Source organism: Rhynchophorus ferrugineus, unplaced genomic scaffold (genome assembly GCF_030347505.1).
Source record: "Rhynchophorus ferrugineus isolate W39M unplaced genomic scaffold, kcgeb_rfMv2 rfM30, whole genome shotgun sequence".
Classification (NCBI taxonomy): Eukaryota; Metazoa; Arthropoda; class Insecta; order Coleoptera; family Curculionidae; genus Rhynchophorus; species Rhynchophorus ferrugineus.
The window spans coordinates 556,138-577,785 of NW_027472609.1; the positions used below are offsets into that span (position 1 = coordinate 556,138).

A 21,648-nucleotide genomic window follows, 5' to 3' on the forward strand; every position below is an offset into this window, starting at 1 on the left:
CTCATAAAACAAGACAAATAATACTCATCTTATGGTGTAGAAAACTAGCAAATTCATAGTATCAATAGTCCCAAAATGCTTTCCACCACTAGGACACAATCAATTCCATCAACTCTGCCAAAGAATCCCTAACCTAAAACATAAAAAATCATAAATAAACTGTTGATATCCCTATGGGAGGATGATTGGCAATAAAAGTAGTTGAACAATATGAAACACATTCACGAAGTTACTGCACCGACCCACGGGGTTGTAATCTCAATAGACCTCATACCTTGCAAATCAAAACACATAAGTCATCTAATTAATACATTTTCGAACAGATAAGTCTAATAAAAACAAATATAATATTCAACATACCCGAAAGTACCCAAGCAAAAGTAAAATCCTAATCTGATAGCGTTTAATCATCGAGTACAGAAGGGCTGCATGGTGCCACGGATAGCTTCGGATATATCATCTCCAAATAAATCACGGTCAGTTCTGCCAAAGAATCTGGACGCAGATAATCTAAAAAATAGAAAAAACATAAATACACTGCTGATATCCTGGTGGGAAAATAACTAGCAAGAAAATAAAATAAAACAAAGGTAGTTAAACAACATCAAAACATATTTACGGCGTCACTTCACCGTCCCACGGAGTGGTAATCTCAGTGGACTTCATGCCTTACAAAATCAAAACACAAGGGTCATCTAATTAATCAATTCCGAATAAGAAAAGGCGGATAAAGATGATATCTAAACTCACCCTGAAATAATACCAAATATTCATAAAAAAGTACAATCCTAGTCTGGTGGTATTCAATCGTCAAGCACAAGCAAATTTCCTAGTGACACAGATGGTGTCCGACAAAATCTCCAAGTGGTGTGAGGGGGTAAAACAAACAAGTCGTAGGTCGCCAAATCACACAAGATCGGCCTAATCCATAAGAAAACCTAAAAACACAACAATAATAAAATAAAATAAACAAAACGTATAAACAGAACGAAGACATAACCTCCCATGCGGGTACGTCAATTCTCCTGAATGGGAGACGAAAACAATATCCAACAACATAAATTACGGATAATTCTAATTTAATTAATAAAAGGAAAAGATAGTAATCAAAACGGGAATATAAGAAATAATCTACAAAATCTACAAATTAATTGCGAAAATATTAACTAGAGAAAGAGAACAAGCGGCGCGCGACATCTAGCATGAACTTAAGCAATCAAAGGATAGGAATTTCAAAAGTGGAAAACCGTAAAATTGTCAACAATATCTTTAAAAAATATTTTAAAAATTATATTATATTCTACTCTAAATTAATGAAATAAATTTAATTTTTTTTATAACATCTTTATTAGATACGCTTAGTACAATCTTAATTGTTATTATTATTACAATTAATTTATTACTACTTTTCCTATGTGCTTGGATTAATTAGCAAGCAAGACGAGTGCGAGAAAATATATCAGTATGTATTCCTCAATTATAAAATTACAATTATTTATTAATTATTAACTTATAGCTATAGTTTACACTAATAATACACACTAAATATTCACACAAGTTCGTATGGTTTTGTTCGTTTCAATCTCTTGACATCCTGTGCGCTGTCCAGCACTTGTATTGCTTCCACGTTAGAATGATTTAGTAATCTTCTTTCGTGTTTCAAGGCGAAATCCTGCACAACTTCGCAAATCCATTTGATTTCCAGGTCATCGTGTAGTTCTTCATTGGTTACATAGCGATAGGCATTGGTAATCAATCGAAGAATCTTGTTTTGACAGCGGTGTATGATTAACTGATTTGAATTTTTAGTGCAACCCCATATTTGCACCCCATAGGTCCAAATTGGCTTTATAATTGTATTATAGATCAACCTCTTTGATTTTAGATCAAGTTGAGAGTATCTTCCGACTAACCAGTATAGTTGTTTTATTTTGATTCTAATGTGTTTTGCTTTTTGTCTAACGTGATGCTTCCAATTTAATCTACCGTCAAGATGGATTCCAAGGTATTTTGCTGATTCTGCTTGAGGAATCGGGCATCCATTGAGTGATATAATTAAGTTTTTATTATTTCGCCTTAATGCAAAATTAACGTGGATAGATTTGGAGCTATTAAGTTGAATTTTCCAATCTTTTGTCCATTTGTAGATTTTGTTGACTGCCACTTGCACTTTTTCTATTGCCCTAGGCAGAGATATATCTTTTGCCATAATAACTGTGTCATCAGCAAAGGTTCCAAGAAGTGTTTCTTTTGTTGTTGGAATGTCAGCAGTGTAGAGCAGATACAGGAGAGGTCCTAAGACGCTACCTTGTGGAACTCCAGCCGAGATATTTTTAAATGTCGAGAACGCCATTTCGTGCGATACTCTAAATTTTCTTCCGAATAAATATGACTCCAGCAATTGACAATAGTTACGCGGTAACAATTTGCTCATCTTACAGATTAATCCAAAATGCCAAACCCGATCAAAAGCTTGTGAGACATCCAGGAATATTGCAGGGCAGTATTTCATTTCTTCAAACGCTCTTTCAATAGCCGCAGTTACTCTGTGCACTTGATCGATAGTTGAATGGTGATTTCGAAAACCAAACTGGAAATCTGGTATTGTTACCAAGTGTATAACACGTTTATATATCAGCTTCTCAAATAGCTTTGATATAGCAGGTAGTAGCGAAATAGGCCTGTAAGATTCGACTTGTTCTGCAGGTTTGTCAGGTTTTTTGAGCATAATTATTTGTGCAACTTTAAAGCATTCCGGGACATGCTTCAGCTTTAAACAGGCATTAAATATATATGTCAACATGATGATTGCTTTTCGTGGCAGTTCTTTCAATAATCCAGGTGAAATGTCATCTATACCAGGTGCTTTTTAGGATTGAGGTTATCAATTTCAATGGCAACTTCCAGTGGAGAAATTAGATTTAGATCTACATCGGGTTGATAAATAGGAGATGTATCCATGGTAGATTATATATCATTAGGCCGAAAAATGTTAGCTAAATATTCTGCGAACAATTCAGCTTTTTCATTGTCGCGTCGAACCCCTTCATTTCGATCATTTTTAATAGGCGGTACTCGAATAATTGGTCTTTTAAATCTTCGAGTTGCTTTCCATAGCGAATAATCTTTGTCTGCTTGTGGGCTTAATTCACTTAAATACTTTTGAAAGCAATTCTGTTTATATTACTAATTCTATTAAACGTGGTTTTGTCAGCAGCATTTCTGGTCCTGTGCCATACTCTTCTAGATTTTCGTCTTTCTTTTATCATTTCTCTAATTTCGAGGGTGTTAAGTACTTCATATTCTGATTTCTCTCTTGCAATTGGGGTAGCATCTTTTGCAGCTGACCGAATTTGTTCAGTTATATGTTTGGTTTGTTGCTCAAGATCATCTATAGTTTTAAGTCTTACTTTTAAACTGATTTGTTCCTGCAGTATTAATCTGAATTTGTCCCAGTCAGTATATTTGTTGGTAAGATTAGGCTTTTTTGCTTTTCTTAGGATTGTCGCGCCCAGTGTTGACAATACTGGAGTGTGATCAGATGTTAGATCGCACAAGATTTCTGTACTAATTTGATTTAATGAGATGCCTTTTGTAATGTAGAAATCCAGCAGGTCTGGGACTTTATTACTGTCTGTGGGCCAGTAAGTGGGTTCGCGCCCTGAATGATAATTACAATTTGTAAGGTTAATGGCTTCGAGTAATTCGTTTCCTTTTCCATGTGTTATTATTCGTGAACCCCAAGCTGTATGTTTAACATTAAAGTCTCCACCAATAATAAACCGTGGGCCTAATTTTGAAAAGATATCTTTATATTGTTGTTGTGTCATTTTATGTCTCGGTGGACAATATATAGCGCCAATATTTATTTCAGCCCCGTTTTTTTCGATACTAATTATCGTAGCTTGTATTTCTTCATTTTTTATCTCTTCTTGTTCGAAATGTTGTATATTTTGTTTAATTATTAAAGCTGTTCCGCCTCGAGCTCGTTCACTGGGGTGTAGTGTCCAGTAAGCATCATAACCCCGTATTTTAATGTAGTTTTTTTTAGAAAAATGTGTTTCCGATATGAGAGCTATATCTATGTTATTTGTTTTTAAGAATAATTCTAGTTCCCGGACTCTTTGATTTAGTCCGTTTGCGTTCCAAGTTATAATTCTTAAAAAAGAATTACTCATTTTGATTTCTCTTTAGCTTGTTTTGGGTAGATTTCCCCAATCCGGATTTCTCCAATTTTTCCACCCTGTCTGCTAACTGACTGAATTTCTGTCTCATTTCGGTCTGGAATTCTTTGAGCAATTTCATCATGTCTACGATAGTTGGCTCGTTGGCCGCAGCTTTCTGCGGTTTCGTATCAATTTGTTTATCATTTGATATTTTGACGTTTATATTTTTGACCGATGGTCTTACGGTTTCATGAGTTTTTTTATTTTCAACGGTAGATGTTGTTTCAGAGTTTTTGAGTTTGTCAATTTGTCTTAAGCGTTGTTCTGCTGTAATTTTCTTTGGCTGGAGTTCTTTTTTTTGATATACTGCACATCCTTTATAATTAGCAGGGTGACCTTTTTCATTGCACAACACGCATGTCGCTACACTATTGCGTTGTTTTCTGCACTGAGTTGTGTGATGTTTACCGGCACATTTCACACATCTTGGTTCCCTACTGCAAAAATTTTTAGTGTGTCCAAGATTTTGACAGTTTGTGCATTGTGGTATATTATTATTTTTTTCGGAGGTTCAACTTTTATCCTACAGTCTAGTAAATAATTTATGTCGTATATATTTTTTATTATTTTCCTTTTGTGTCATGTCTACATAGAACAACGAAAAAGTTTTAATTTGTTTTTCGCCATTTACATTTGTTGTCTTTTTCGCTATAGGCGTGACGGTCACTACTTCGTGCCCGCAAGCCCGTAATTCCGATTTAATATCGTCCTGATCTGTTGTGGACGGTAATCCTCTAATGACTACTCTATACCACTTATCACTTTTTAACTGATAAGTGTGATATTCGAGTTTATTGAATGAATTGTTTTTCTTCATCTCAATGAGATGCTTTTTTACATTCCTATAGTCTGTTTCATTGTTAAGGGTTACGTTAATATTATTGTTAGACAAAGCTTTAAACTGCACTCGGTCAGAGGCTACTCCCTTTATTTCTGATCTAAATAAATTAAAATTGCCAACATTGCTTACCTTGATCGGAGGGGGCAGAGGGATTTTGTTTTCTTGCTTCTTTTTTTTAATATTTATACCACTTTTTGCGATTGGCGATGGCGTCATCTGAGACTTCTTCCTCTTTTTATCCTTCTTGTTTGTTACTTCGGTCCAGTCAGACTGTTCCCCTACCTCTAATGCTAGTTCGTCTTCATCCGTGTAGTAGTCTTCTGCATAATTAGTATGCCTTTTTGGTGTATCTTGCGTGTGACCTTGCAGTTGCAAACGGATAGCAGCCATATCCTTAGATAATTGCAACAGTTGTTGGTTCAGACGCTCATTATTCATTCTTAATTCCTTGTTTTCTTTCAATAATATATTCAAATCCATGTTGTTGTCCATGAGGTTATAATTAAATGTTTTTTTCACTAACTTTCACTTTATCCCTTTTCTGGAAAACGTAGAACGTTTTTTGTTTGAGAGTTTGAGTCTTTTATTTCCTTCACGTTGGGTTGGCCGTTTCACCGTATCCCGAACCTGGGAGTTCTTTGAAACCGTTAACAGAAATTGGCCGTAAAAAATATATAGATATATTTTTATTTGATATTTACGGAGATTCGTTTTCGGGAAAGAAAAAACACGTCTTGACTCTATGAAGGTCGGGACCGAACTGAATTTTATTATAAATTAAATGATAGACTTTGAACAAGACATCTGACTGAGCAAGTTAGGCTCGTAACCAACAGATATTGTCTAAAATATAAGACATATCGATTCATCTCCACAGACAGAAACCGCGTCGCGAATATTTTAATGAAAATGGACATAATAACAGAAAAGGTGCTGAAAGCCAAATCCGCAGTCGTGATGCCAAATACTATATAAGTCCAGAGCATCACGAATGCGGAAGCAATGGTGGAGGAGATGATAAACAGAAAATTGGGACAAATACAGCACGAAACAGATAAGAGAATACAAAAAATAGAATCCCTATTGCAAGAGAGTATTCTCCAGCAGTCCTCGCCAGGCCAGTGATGATGGATGTAAGCACGCAGACCGACTTCAGCAGAAGAATCGAGATGACTACCGTGGAGTTACAGACCGAAAGTACATCCAATACGATCTGTACGTACAATGAGGTCGCGGCGACAAAAAAGAATAATGAAAATAAAACACTGTCGAAGCCACAAAAAGCCCAGTCAAAGGCATCGAAATCCACCAGACCTAATCTAGAATGGCAAAATCCGAAACAGATTAATAATATATACGAAATTAAAATCAGAAAGGAAAAAGCAAGTGGAGCGGAGACATTAGCCGCCATCAGAGGCAGAGAGTTAGCAGGAGATGGCCTCAAACACGTAAGAATACACAGACATGGACTGGTATCACTGATCTGTAAAGACCAGAAACAAAAGAAAGACCTGATAGAAAAAATAAGCTCTGTACATGGTATCAAAATCGATAATAGTGAAAAACGTCCCAAATTCAGAATCACAGGGGTATCCAGGGAGATCACAGACGAACAAATAATAGAAGATCTGGCTGATCAAAACGAAGAGAATATGAACATCATCCAAGAAGAAAGAAAAAAGACTGACAACAACGAAGAACCAGAAGAAATCATCAAGGTAGTAAAGAAATATATATGCAAAAACCCAGAAAGAAACAACGTTATAATCGAAACAATTCCCAGCATATACAGAGCAGTGTTAAAAAAGGGCAAAGTCTTTGTAAGGTACTTGAGACAATTCGTTGATGATTTCAACGCAATTCTACTATGCTATAAATGCAGCAGATTCGGGCACAAGCAGATACATTGTAGAAGCGCACAGTGTTGTTATATATGTGCAGGACCGCACGGGGGAAGGGAGTGCAAGAGTAGCACCACGAATTGTGCGAACTGCAAATGAGCAGGAGCACCGGAGGTAAACTCCTACAATAGAGTAAATGATAGAACCTGTCCAATATACAAGAAAAGAAAAGAAGAAGCCATCGAAGAAATGAAACAGAAATGGCTCTAAAAATCCTACAGATAAACATCGAAAAAGGCATCCAGGCCAGCACGCTCATGAGAGCGAAAGCCGACAAAGAAAAATACGACATAATCTTGGTGCGAGAACCAGCAACAAGAACTAAGAAATGTCGGGACCGGACAAAGTCATAGTCAAACTATTAGACTGCGATTTACTAATCACCAACGTATACGCGCATCAGACAGGAGACAACATAAATTGCTTAGAAGAAAAAGAAGAACAATGGCAGAAATACCAGAAGAAATGGATAGTAGCTGGTGATTTTAATGCCAACGACACTATGTTTATTGTATAACAACAAAGGTTCAAATCTGATAATCTAGACCATATCATACCGACTGGAATTAGTGCAGAATGAACAAACAGCTCCCACCTTTATCAGTAGTAGGGGAAACAGCAACATTGATGAGTGACGAGAAGTGAACGTGATCAACTGGACGGTACAAGAAACTGAAGAGACACTAAGCGACCACAAACACATCCTCTTCGAAATAGAGGGTAAACCCCAGAGAAATAAGACATCGAAGAAAAAGTTTGATTATCACGGGACCAGCTGGCAAAGAGTCACTGACGGGTTGCTAGTCGCGAGCACAGAAATAAGGGCGACGATGCAAATAGACGAAATTGAAAAACAAGCGGAGCAAATGCAAGCAGCTTTCAAGAAATCTACTAAACTGTTAAAAACAACCACCATAATAATAAAACAAGACAACGAATGATGGGATGGAGAACGCCAACAGAAGAAATTGGAACTTAGAAGAAAAGCCGATTCGATCAGACGAGAAGACGGGGATAAGACCGACCTCGTGATTCCCTCACTCCCTATGGAGTAATGAAGCGAGCATTCAAGAAGCTTGTCAAAGAAATGAAGAAGCATGTAGAAGAAATAATTATAAATAGAAAACACATTCGACATTGAACCATGGCATAGAGTCTGGAAAATAATAAAGACTCTAGGAGTCAGCAGGGGGCAAATAGTTGAAATAATGGAAGATGCCGAACCGGGCAATATGTATAACCTGGAGAAAGAAAAGGTAGAAAAATATCATCCAAAACAAGAGGAGGAAGAAAAAGAACGACTTGTAAGGATCATGACAAGGGTCACCAATGGAGAATGGAGCAAACAAGAAGAAGACGAAGAAGAAATACAAGAAGCTGAACTAGACTGGGTCATAATGAACTTAAAAAACAACAAGGCGAGCGGCAAGGACAATATTCCACACGAAGTAGTGAAACGAACCTGAGAGATAAAGAAACAAGAATTGTTGACACTCTACAGAAATTGCTACAACGCGGGATACTTCCCCAAGGTATGGAAAACAGCAAACCTTTGCTGGTTAAGGAAGAAGTCCGGAGAACAAAGGCCAATCAAACTACTGTCGACCCTGGGGAATGTATATGACAAAATATTGAATAGGAGATTGCAGGCGATTTGTGAGAAGAACAATATACACCACCCAATGCAGTACGGATTCAGAAGTGGTAAAAGCACCATAGAAGCCATACGAGACCTAAAGAACTGGGTTGAGTCGGAACAGAAGAACGCAAGACATGTGCTGGTTGTGGTTTTAGATCTAAAAAATGCTTTCAATACAGCAACACAAGTTACTGTATTAAATGAAATGAAAGCAGCAATTAACGAGAAAATGATACGTTCAGTTGCAAGTTTCCTAACTGAAAGATCGGTAATCAGTAACAAAATCGAGTTCGGAATAGAGAAGGGGTGCCCACAAGGGTCGAGCATAGGCCCGACTCTATGGTTGATTAATATCAACTCCTGGTTCGATAAGATAGCTGATATTGACACACAACAGACACATGTGAGAGCACAAACGTTCGCCGACGACCAAATCATCGCAATCAGCCATCGAACACCTACTGAAATTAAAGAAGAATGGAACAAATGCTGGCGCAAATGCTTAGAATGGAAAGGATATTCAAGAGCACATTACAATGTAGAAAAATCGGAAGCTATGATATATCCAAAGGAGATCCCCTTTACGATGGAATAATTGAAGAAAAGAAGAAATGACCAGGAGGACCAGATTTCCGAAGATAGGAATTAAATTAAACGAAGAAATCATAACTCCTAAAGACCAGATGGGGTAATTGGGAGTAATATTGGATAAGACAAAAATATACATTAACCATCTGAAGAAGAAAAGGTCGAAACCGTCGTCGCCAAAACGGACGGAAATAAGGTAAGGGACATAATGAAAAATGTATACGAGAGAGTCGTAAAGCCAGCCATATTATAAGGGTCCGAGAAATGGGGACGGTACGTAAATATACATGTCATGCCGGAGTAAAAATACATGTGCTGGCCATGAGAAAAACCGTGGATTCGTTGGGGACCGAGCAGTACGAGATAGGAAGACACATAGCGAAGGTATGGATGGATGCTAATGTGAAGCAGGAAAAAGCAGGAGCGACGGGACGGAGGAAGAGGCATGCATCAGGCTAGAAGAAAATGGAATTAACAGAGAGTAGCTGAATTTCTAGCCGTACAAGAAGCCATAAGAATACTAGAAGAAAAACATGGCGATATGCATGCCGTCAACACTTACAAGCACTGCAAAACAGTAGGGTTTTAAAGTTTAGAGCTAAACCGAAAAGTAGTGCAACTGATAACAAACCATGGAAACATGGAAGCATACATCAAGAGATTCAGACTGGAAATCACGGAAGGAGTATGCGGATGCAGCCAAGATCAAAAAGATAGTCATCATAAATGAATGCACAAACGCCGAAAGGTTGAGCGCCAGAGATCTTTATAAAATTCCGAATGATCAGATGGAAATGAGAAATGCACTCAACAAAACAAACAAGAAGAAAATTGAAATATTGAATGATTGGGCAAACAAAGTTATTAATGAAGAAGAAAATATCGCTGAAGTCCAGCAATCCCAGAACTGACAACTGATAATAACAAAAACAACAAGAAGAAATCAGTAATATAAACCCTCATTATTAATTAAACCAATAAAGCACAATACGAATAATAGCTATGTCAAGATAACTCTCTATACATATAAGAGATGCTATTTTAGAAACATAGAGATAGGCACAGACAATTCCACAATCCCACAAATAGACATTCAAAATGATTAATATTAGGCATACTATTATTAGATGTTAGCGCTACTGCATGCAACTATTACATAACTTTTTAAGTCAAAATAATGGTTGCTATAATAAGAGCATCATTAAGTAATTAATATAATAATAATAAGCAAGAAAAAAAGCCAAATTATAGGAACCATTAAACAATTAAAATAAGCTGACCATCCGGAACGACGAGCATGGGAGAATATGCTTCAATCATGTAAAATGGCATGGAGAAGATCGAGAGGTGCTGATGGTTTTCTTTAGTTTGAACAATAACACTACAGATCCGCACCTTCATCACATACACAATCATAGGAGTCTCGTTTTGTCGCCCAACCTACCTAAAAATAAAGAGAATAAGTAAATGGGGTTAAGGACTGCTCAAATAGACAAATAATATCAAAATCCATGAAGAAATAAAAATTTTCTAATTTACCAAATGAGATGGCATAAATTCATATCATCTCATATCGTCAAGGTCGTATCTATCTTCGCAAAATAACCTCCTAACAACCTTTGCATAAAACACAATCAGCTAAAACAATCATTCAAAGGACAGAGACACACCTCATAAAACAAGACAAATAACACTCATCTTATGGTGTAGAAAACTAGCAAATTCATAGTATCAATAGTCCCAAAATGCTTTCCACCACTAGGACACAATCAATTCCATCAACTCTGCCAAAGAATTCCTAACCTAAAACATAAAAAATCATAAATAAACTGTTGATATCCCTATGGGAGGATGATTGGCAATAAAAGTAGTTGAACAATATGAAACACATTCACGAAGTTACTGCACCGACCCACGGGGTTGTAATCTCAATAGACCTCATACCTTGCAAATCAAAACATGCAAATCAAAGTCATCTAATTAATAAATTTTCGAACAGATAAGTCTAATAAAAACAAATATAATATTCAACATACCCGAAAGTACCCAAGCAAAAGTAAAATCCTAATCTGATAGCGTTTAATCATCGAGTACAGAAGGGCTGCATGGTGCCACGGATAGCTTCGGATATATCATCTCCAAATAAATCACGGTCAATTCTGCCAAAGAATCTGGACGCAGATAACCTAAAAAATAGAAAAAACATAAATACACTGCTGATATCCTGGTGGGAAAATAACTAACAAGAAAATAAAATAAAACAAAGGTAGTTAAACAACATCAAAACATATTGACGGCGTCACTTCACCGTCCCACGGAGTGGTAATCTCAGTGGACTTCATGCCTTACAAAATCAAAACACAAGGGTCATCTAATTAATCAATTCCGAATAAGAAAAGGCGGATAAAGATGATATCTAAACTCACCCTGAAATAATACCAAATATTCATACAAAAGTACAATCCTAGTCTGGTGGTATTCAATCGTCAAGCACAAGCAAATTTCCTAGTGACACAGATGGTGTCCGACAAAATCTCCAAGTGGTGTGAGGGGGTAAAACAAACAAGTCGTAGGTCGCCAAATCACACAAGATCGGTCTAATCCATAAGAAAACCTAAAAACACAACAATAATAAAATAAAATAAACAAAACGTATAGACAGAACGAAGACATAACCTCCCATGCGGGTACGTCAATTCTCCTGAATGAGAGACGAAAACAATATCCAACAACATAAATTAGGGGTAATTCTTATTTAATTAATAAAAGGAAAAGATAGTAATCAAAACGGGAATATAAGAAATAATCTACAAAATCTACAAATTAATTGCGAAAATATTAACTAGAGAAAGAGAACAAGCGGCGCGCGACATCTAGCATGAACTTAAGCAATCAAAGGATAGGAATTTCAAAAGTGGAAAACCGTAAAATTGTCATCAATATCTTTAAAAAAATATTTTAAAAATTATATTATATTCTACCATATTCTACTCTAAATTAATGAAATAAATTAATGTTCTTTTTTATAACATCTTTATTAGATACGCTTAGTACAATCTTAATTATTATTATTATTACAATTAATTTATTACTACTTTTCCTATGTGCTTGGATTAATTAGCAAGCAAGACGAGTGCGAGAAAATACATCAGTATGTATTCATCAATTATAAAATTACAATTATTTATTAATTATTAACTTATAGCTATAGTTTACACTAATAATACACACTAAATGTTCACACAAGTTCGTATGGTTTTGTTCGTTTCAATCTCTTGACATCCTGTGCGCTGTCCAGCAGTTGTATTGCTTCCACGTTAGAATGATTTAGTAATCTTCCTTCGTGTTTCAAGGCGAAATCCTGCACAACTTCGCAAATCCATTTGATTTCCAGGTCATCGTGTAGTTCTTCATTGGTTACATAGCGATAGGCATTGGTAATCAATCGAATAATCTTGTTTTGACAGCGCTGTATGACTAACTGATTTGAATTTTTAGTGCAACCCCATATTTGCACCCCATAGGTCCAAATTGGCTTTATAATTGTATTATAGATCAACCTCTTTGATTTTAGATCAAGTTGAGAGTATCTTCCGACCAACCAGTATAGTTGTTTTATTTTGGTTCTAATGTGTTTTGCTTTTTGTCTAACGTGATGCTTCCAATTTAATCTACCGTCAAGATGATTTCGCCTTAATGCAAAATTAATGTGGACAGATTTGGAGCTATTAAGTTGAATTTTCCAATCTTTTGTCCATTTGTAGATTTTGTTGACTGCCACTTGCACTTTTTCTATTGCCCTAGGCAGAGATATATCTTTTGCCATAATAACTGTGTCATCAGCAAAGGTTCCAAGAAGTGTTTCTTTTGTTGTTGGAATGTCAGCAGTGTAGAGCAGATACAGGAGAGGGCCTAAGACGCTACCTTGTGGAACTCCAGCCGAGATATTTTTAAATGTCGAGAACGCCATTTCGTGCAATACTCTAAATTTTCTTCCGAATAAATATGACTCCAGCAATTGACAATAGTTACGCGGTAACAATTTGCTCATCTTACAGATTAATCCAAAATGCCAAACCCGATCAAAAGCTTGTGAGACATCCAGGAATATTGCAGGGCAGTATTTCTTTTCTTCAAACGCTCTTTCAATAGCCGCAGTTACTCTGTGCACTTGATCGATAGTTGAATGGTGATTTCGAAAACCAAATTGGAAATCTGGTATTGTTACCAAGTGTTTAACACGTTTATATATCAGCTTCTCAAATAGATTTGTTATAGCAGGTAGTAGCGAAATAGGCCTGTAGGATTCGACTTGTTCTGCAGGTTTGTCAGGTTTTTTGAGCATAATTATTTGTGCAACTTTAAAGCATTCCGGGACATGCTTCAGCTTTAAACAGGCATTAAATATATATGTCAACATGATGATTGCTTTTCGTGGCAGTTCTTTCAATAGTCCAGGTGAAATGTCATCTATACCAGGTGCTTTTTAGGATTGAGGTTATCAATTTCAGTGGCAACTTCCAGTGGAGAAATTAGATTTAGATCTACATCGGGTTGATAAATAGGAGATGTATCCATGGTAGATTATATATCATTAGGCCGAAAAATGTTAGCTAAATATTCTGCGAACAATTCAGCTTTTTCATTGTCGCGTCGAACCCCTTCATTTCGATCATTTTTAATAGGCGGTACTCGAATAATTGGTCTTTTAAATCTTCGAGTTGCTTTCCATAGCGAATAATCTTTGTCTGCTTGTGGGCTTAATTCACTTAAATACTTTTGAAAGCAATTCTGTTTATATTACTAATTCTATTAAACGTGGTTTTGTCAGCAGCATTTCTGGTCCTGTGCCATACTCTTCTAGATTTTCGTCTTTCTTTTATCATTTCTCTAATTTCGAGGGTGTTAAGTACTTCATATTCTGATTTCTCTCTTGCAATTGGGGTAGCATCTTTTGCAGCTGACCGAATTTGTTCAGTTATATGTTTGGTTTGTTGCTCAAGATCATCTATAGTTTTAAGTCTTACTTTTAAACTGATTTGTTCCTGCAGTATTAATCTGAATTTGTCCCAGTCAGTATATTTGTTGGTAAGATTAGGCTTTTTTGCTTTTCTTAGGATTGTCGCGCCCAGTGTTAACAATACTGGAGTGTGATCAGATGTTAGATCGCACAAGATTTCTGTACTAATTTGATTTAATGAGATGCCTTTTGTAATGTAGAAATCCAGCAGGTCTGGGACTTTATTACTGTCTGTGGGCCAGTAAGTGGGTTCGCGCCCTGAATGATAATTACAATTTGTAAGGTTAATGGCTTTGAGTAATTCGTTTCCTTTTCCAGGTGTTATTATTCGTGAACCCCAAGCTGTATGTTTAACATTAAAGTCTCCACCAATAATAAATAGTGGGCCTAATTTTGAAAAGATATCTTTATATTGTTGTTGTGTCATTTTATGTCTCGGTGGACAATATATAGCGCCAATATTTATTTCAGCCCCGTTTTTTTCGATACTAATTATCGTAGCTTGTATTTCTTCATTTTTTATCTCTTCTTGTTCGAAATGTTGTATATTTTGTTTAATTATTAAAGCTGTTCCGCCTCGAGCTCGTTCACTGGGGTGTAGTGTCCAGTAAGCATCATAACCCCGTATTTTAATGTAGTTTTTTTTAGAAAAATGTGTTTCCGATATGAGAGCTATATCTATGTTATTTGTTTTTAAGAATAATTCTAGTTCCCGAACTCTTTGATTTAGTCCGTTTGCGTTCCAAGTTATAATTCTTAAAAAAGAATTACTCATTTTGATTTCTCTTTAGCTTGTTTTGGGTAGATTTCCCCAATCCGGATTTCTCCAATTTTTCCACCCTGTCTGCTAACTGACTGAATTTCTGTCTCATTTCGGTCTGGAATTCTTTGAGCAATTTCATCATGTCTACGATAGTTGGCTCGTTGGCCGCAGCTTTCTGCGGTTTCGTATCAATTTGTTTATCATTTGATATTTTGACGTTTATATTTTTGACCGATGGTCTTACGGTTTCATGAGTTTTTTTATTTTCAACGGTAGATGTTGTTTGAGTTTTTGAGTTTGTCAATTTGTCTTAAGCGTTGTTCTGCTGTAATTTTCTTTGGCTGGAGTTCTTTTTTTTTATATACTGCACATCCTTTATAATTGGCAGGGTGACCTTTTTCATTGCACAACACGCATGTCGCTACACTATTGCGTTGTTTTCTGCACTGAGTTGTGTGATGTTTACAGATGTGTGATTTCACACATCTTGGTTCCCTACTGCAAACATTTTTAGTGTGTCCAAGATTTTGACAGTTTGTGCATTGTGGTATATTATTATTTTTCTTCGGAGGTTCCACTTTTATCCTACAGTCTAATAAATAATTTATGTCGTATATATTTTTATTATTTTCCTTTTGTGTCATGTCTACATAGAATAACGGAAAAGTTTTAATTTGTTTTTCGCCATTTACATTTGTTGTCTTTTTCGCTATAGGCGTGACGGTCACTACTTCGTGCCCGCAAGCCCGTAATTCCGATTTAATATCGTCCTGATCTGTTGTGGACGGTAATCCTCTAATGACTACTCTATACCACTTATCACTTTTTAACTGATAAGTGTGATATTCGAGTTTATTGAATGAATTGTTTTTCTTCATCTCAATGAGATGCTTTTTTACATTCCTATAGTCTGTTTCATTGTTAAGGGTTACGTTAATATCATTGTTAGGCAAAGCTTTAAACTGCACTCGGTCAGAGGCTACTCCCTTTATTTCTGATCTAAATAAATTAAAATTGCCAACATTGCTTACCTTGATCGGAGGGGGCAGAGGGATTTCGTTTTCTTGCTTCTTTTTTTTAATATTTATACCACTTTTTGCGATTGGCGATGGCGTCATCTGAGACTTCTTCCTCTTTTTATCCTTCTTGTTTGTTACTTCGGTCCAGTCAGACTGTTCCCCTACCTCTAATGCTAGTTCGTCTTCATCCGTGTAGTAGTCTTCTGCATAATTAGTATGCCTTTTTGGTGTATCTTGCGTGTGACCTTGCAGTTGCAAACGGATAGCAGCCATATCCTTAGATAATTGCAACAGTTGTTGGTTCAGACGCTCATTATTCATTCTTAATTCCTTGTTTTCTTTCAATAATATATTCAAATCCATGTTGTTGTCCATGATGTTATAATTAAATGTTTTTTTCACTAACTTTCACTTTTTCCCTTTTCTGGAAAACGTAGAACGTCTTTTGTTTGAGAGTTTGAGTCTTTTATTTCCTTCACTTTGGGTTGGCCGTTTCACCGTATCCCGTACCTGGGAGTTCTTTGAAAACGTTAACAGAAATTGACTGTAAAAAATATATAGATATATTTTTATTTGATATTTACGGAGACTCGTTTTCGGGAAAGAAAAAACACGTCTTGACTCTATGAAGGTCGGGACCGAACTGAATTTTAATATAAATTAAATGATAGACTTTGAACAAGACATCTGACTGAGCAAGTTAGGCTCGTAACCAACAGATATTGTCTAAAATATAAGACATATCGATTCATCTCCACAGACAGAAACCGCGTCGCGAATATTTTAATGAAAATGGGCATAGTAACAGAAAAGGTGCTGAAAGCCAAATCCGCAGTCGTGATGCCAAATACTATATAAGTCCAGAGCATCACGAAAGAATGGTGCGAATGGTGTGGAAATGCGGAAGCAATGGTGGAGGAGATGATAAACAGAAAATTGGGACAAATACAGCACGAAACAGATAAGAGAATACAAAAAATAGAATCCCTATTGCAAGAGAGTATTCTCCAGCAGTCCTCGCCAGGCCAGTGATGATGGATGTAAGCACGCAGACCGACATCAGCAGAAGAATCCAGATGACTACCGTGGAGTTACAGACCGAAAGTACATCCAATACGATATGTACGTACAATGAGGTCGCGGCGACAAAAAAGAATAATGAAAATAAAACACTGTCGAAGCCACAAAAAGCCCAGTCAAAGGCATCGAAATCCACCAGACCTAATCTAGAATGGCAAAATCCGAAACAGATTAATAATATATACGAAATTAAAATCAGAAAGGGAAAAGCAAGTGGCGCGGAGACATTAGCCGCCATCAGAGGCAAGCTAACCCGTAAAGAGTTAGCAGGAGATGGCCTTAAACACGTAAGAGTACACAGACATGGACTGGTATCACTGATCTGTAAAGACCAGAAACAAAAGAAAGACCTGATAGAAAAAATAAGCTCTGTACATGGTATCAAAATCGATAATAGTGAAAAACGTCCCAAATTCAGAATCACAGGGGTATCCAGGGAGATCACAGACGAACAAATAATAGAAGATCTGGTTGATCAAAACGAAGAGAATATGAACATCATCCAAGAAGAAAGAAAAAAGACTGGCAACATCGAAGAACCAGAAGAAATCATCAAGGTAGTAAAGATATATATATATGCAAAAACCCAGAAAGAAACAACGTTATAATCGAAACAATTCCCAGCAAAGACAGAGCAGTGTTAAAAAAGGGCAAAGTCTTTGTAGGGTACTTGAGACAATTCGTTGATGATTTCAACGCAATTCTACTATGCTATAAATGCAGCAGATTCGGGCACAAGCAGATACATTGTAGAAGCGCACAGTGTTGTTATATATGTGCAGAACCGCACGGGGGAAGGGACTGCAAGAGTAGCACCACGAATTGTGCGAACTGCAAAAGAGCAGGAGCACCGGAGGTAAACTCCAACAATAGAGTAAATGATAGAACCTGTCCAATATACAAGAAAAGAAAAGAAGAAGCCATCGAAGAAATGAAACAGAAATGGCTCTAAAAATCCTACAGATAAACATCGAAAAATGCATCCAGGCCAGCACGCTCATGAGAGCGAAAGCCGACAAAGAAAAATACGACATAATCTTGGTGCGAGAACCAGCAACAAGAACTAAGAAATGTCGGGACCGGACAAAGACATAGTCAAACTATTAGACTGCGATTTACTAATCACCAACGTATACGCGCATCAGACAGGAGACAACATAAATTGCTTAGAAGAAAAAGAAGAACAATGGCAGAAATACCAGAAGAAATGGATAGTAGCTGGTGATTTTAATGCCAAGCACACTTTATGTTTATTGTATAACAACAAAGGTTCAAATCTGATAATCTAGACCATATCATACCGACTGGAATTAGTGCAGAATGAACAAACAGCTCCCACCTTTATCAGTAGTAGGGGAAACAGCAACATTGATGAGTGACGAGAAGTGAACGTGATCAACTCGACGGTACAAGAAAGTGAAGAGACACTAAGCGACCACAAACACATCCTCTTCGAAATAGAGGGTAAACCCCAGAGAAATAAGACATCGAAGAAAAAGTTTGATTATCACGGGACCAGCTGGCAAAGAGTCACTGACGGGTTGCTAGTCGCGAGCACAGAAATAAGGGCGACGATGCAAATAGACGAAATTGAAAAACAAGCGGAGCAAATGCAAACAGCTTTCAAGAAATCTACTAAACTGTTAAAAACAACCACCATCATAATAAAACAAGACAACGAATGATGGGATGGAGAACGCCAACAGAAGAAATTGGAACTTAGAAGAAAAGCCGATTCGATCAGACGAGAAGACGGGGATAAGACCGACCTCGTGATTCCCTCACTCCCTATGGAGTATGAAGCGAGCATTCAAGAAGCTTGTCAAAGAAAAGAAGAAGAAGCATGTAGAAGAAATAATTATAAATAGAAAACACATTCGACATCGAACCATGGCATAGAGTCTGGAAAATAATAAAGACTCTAGGAGTGAGCAGGGGGAAAATAGTTGAAATAATGGAAGATGCCGAACCGGGCAATATGTATAACCTGGAGAAAGAAAACGTAGAAAAATATCATCCAAAACAAGAGGAGGAAGAAAAAGAACAACTTGTAAGGATCATGACAAGGGTCACCAATGGAGAATGGAGCAAACAAGAAGAACACGAAGAAGAAATACAAGAAGCTGAACTAGACTGGGTCATAATGAACTTAAAAAACAACAGGTAATCAGCAACAAAATCGAGTTCGGAATAGAGAAGGGGTGCCCACAAGGGTCGAGCATAGGCCCGACTCTATGGTTGATTAATATCAACTCCTGGTTCGATAAGATAGCTGATATTGACACACAACAGACACATGTGAGAGCACAAACGTTCGCCGACGACCAAATCATCGCAATCAGCCATCGAACACCTACTGAAATTAAAGAAGAATGGAACAAATGCTGGCGCAAATGCTTAGAATGGAAAGGATATTCAAGAGCACATTACAATATAGAAAAATCGGAAGCTATGATATATCCAAAGGAGATCCCCTTTACGATGGAAGAATTGAAGAAAAGAAGAAATGACCGCAAGAGATAAATCCCAGTAGTACCCAGGAGGACCAGATTTCCGAAGATAGGAATTAAATTAAACGAAGAAATCATAACTCCTAAAGACCAGATGAGGTAATTGGGAGTAATATTGGATAAGACAAAAATATACTTTAACCATCTGAATGCGATTAAAGAAAAGGTCGAAACCGTCGTCGCCAAAACGGCGGGACCCATAAGCAGGAAGTACGGAAATAAGGTAAGGGACATAATGAAAAATGTATACGAGAGAGTCGTAAAGCCAGCCATATTATAAGGGTCTGAGAAATGGGGACGGTAAGTAAATAAAGTACACACTCAGAGGAAGCTAAACGCGATTCAAAGATACGCCCCAATACTAATCACCGGCGCGTTTAAAACAGCACCGACGAGCGCGCTACAAGTAATCGCAGGAGTAGTTCCTCTACCAATAGAAGCCGAAGCAAGAGCATGAGCGGCAGAAAAATGCGGTTATCCACCAGGCCCGCCAAGGCCGGTGTAAAAATACATGTGCTGGCCATGAGAAAAACCGTGGATTCGTTGGGGACCGAGCAGTACGAGATAGGAAGACACATAGCGAAGGTATAGATGGATGCTAATGTGAAGCAGGAAAAAGCAGGAGCGACGGGACGGAGGAAGAGGCATGCATCGGGCTAGAAGAAAATGGAATTAACAGAGAGTAGCTGAATTTCTAGCCGTACAAGAAGCCATAAGAATACTAGAAGAAAAACATGGCGATATGCATGCCGTCAACACTTACAAGCACTGCAAAACAGTAGGGTTGGAAAGTTTAGAGCTAAACCGAAAAGTAGTGCAACTGATAACAAACCATGGAAACATGGAAGCATACATCAAGAGATTCAGACTGGAAATCACGGAAGGAGTATGCGGATGCAGCCAAGATCAAAAAGATAGTCATCATAAATGAATGCACAAACGCCGAAAGGTTGAGCGTCAGAGATCTTTATAAAATTCCGAATGATCAGATGGAAATGAGAAATGCACTCAACAAAAGAAACAAGAAGAAAATTGAAATATTGAATGATTGGGCAAACAAAGTTATTAATGAAGAAGAAAATATCGCTGAAGTCCAGCAATCCCAGAACTGACAACTGATAATAACAAAAACAACAAGAAGAAATCAGTAATATAAACACTCATTATTAATTAAACCAATAAAGCACAATACGAATAATAGCTATGTCAAGATAACTCTCTATACATATAAGAGATGCCCCTTGAGAAACATAGAGATAGGCACAGACAATTCCACAATCCCACAAATAGACATTCAAAATGATTAATATTAGGCATACTATTATTAGATGTTAGCGCTACTGCATGCAACTATTACATAGTTTTTTAAGTCAAAATAATGGTTGCTATAATAAAAGCATCATTAAGTAATTAATATAATAATAATAAGCAAGAAAAAAAAGCCAAATTATAGGAACCATTATACAATTAAAATAAGCTGACCATTCGGAACGACGAGCATGGGAGAATATGCTTCAATCATGTAAAATGGCATGGAGAAGATCGAGAGGTGCTGATGGTTTGCTTTAGTGTGAGCAATAGCACTACAGATCCGCACCTTCATCACATACACAATCATAGGAGTCTCGTTTTGTCGCCCAACCTACCTAAAAATAAAGAGAATAAGTAAATGGGGTTAAGGACTGCTCAAATAGACAAATAATATCAAAATCCATGAAGAAATACAAATTTTCTAATTTACCAAATGAGATGGCATAAATTCATATCATCTCATATCGTCAAGGTCGTATCTATCTTCGCAAAATAACCTCCTAACAACCTTTGCATAAAACACAATCACTTAAAAAAATCATTCAAAGGACAGAGACATACCTCATAAAACAGGGCAAATAACACTCATCTTATGGTGTAGAAAACTAGCAAATTCATAGTATCAATAGTCCCAAAATGCTTTCCACCACTAGGACACAATCAATTCCATCAACTCTGCCAAAGAATTCCTAACCTAAAACATAAAAAATCATAAATAAACTGTTGATATCCCTATGGGAGGATGATTGG

General features: G+C 36.9%; 2 long non-coding RNA genes across 2 annotated transcripts; both read right to left on the minus strand.

The window, feature by feature from the left end:
* On the minus strand, positions 1–21,526 carry LOC143205884 (uncharacterized). The gene is made up of 4 exons (XR_013007954.1): positions 21,460–21,526; positions 21,070–21,233; positions 361–510; positions 1–133 (listed from the first exon to the last, which is right to left on the minus strand). It is a non-coding gene; the product is annotated as an uncharacterized LOC143205884 (long non-coding RNA).
* Positions 811–10,781, minus strand: LOC143205894 (uncharacterized). Its single transcript, XR_013007969.1, has 3 exons — positions 10,735–10,781; positions 10,591–10,639; positions 811–938 (listed from the first exon to the last, which is right to left on the minus strand). It is a non-coding gene; the product is annotated as an uncharacterized LOC143205894 (long non-coding RNA).
* Positions 21,527–21,648: the final 122 nt, after the last annotated feature.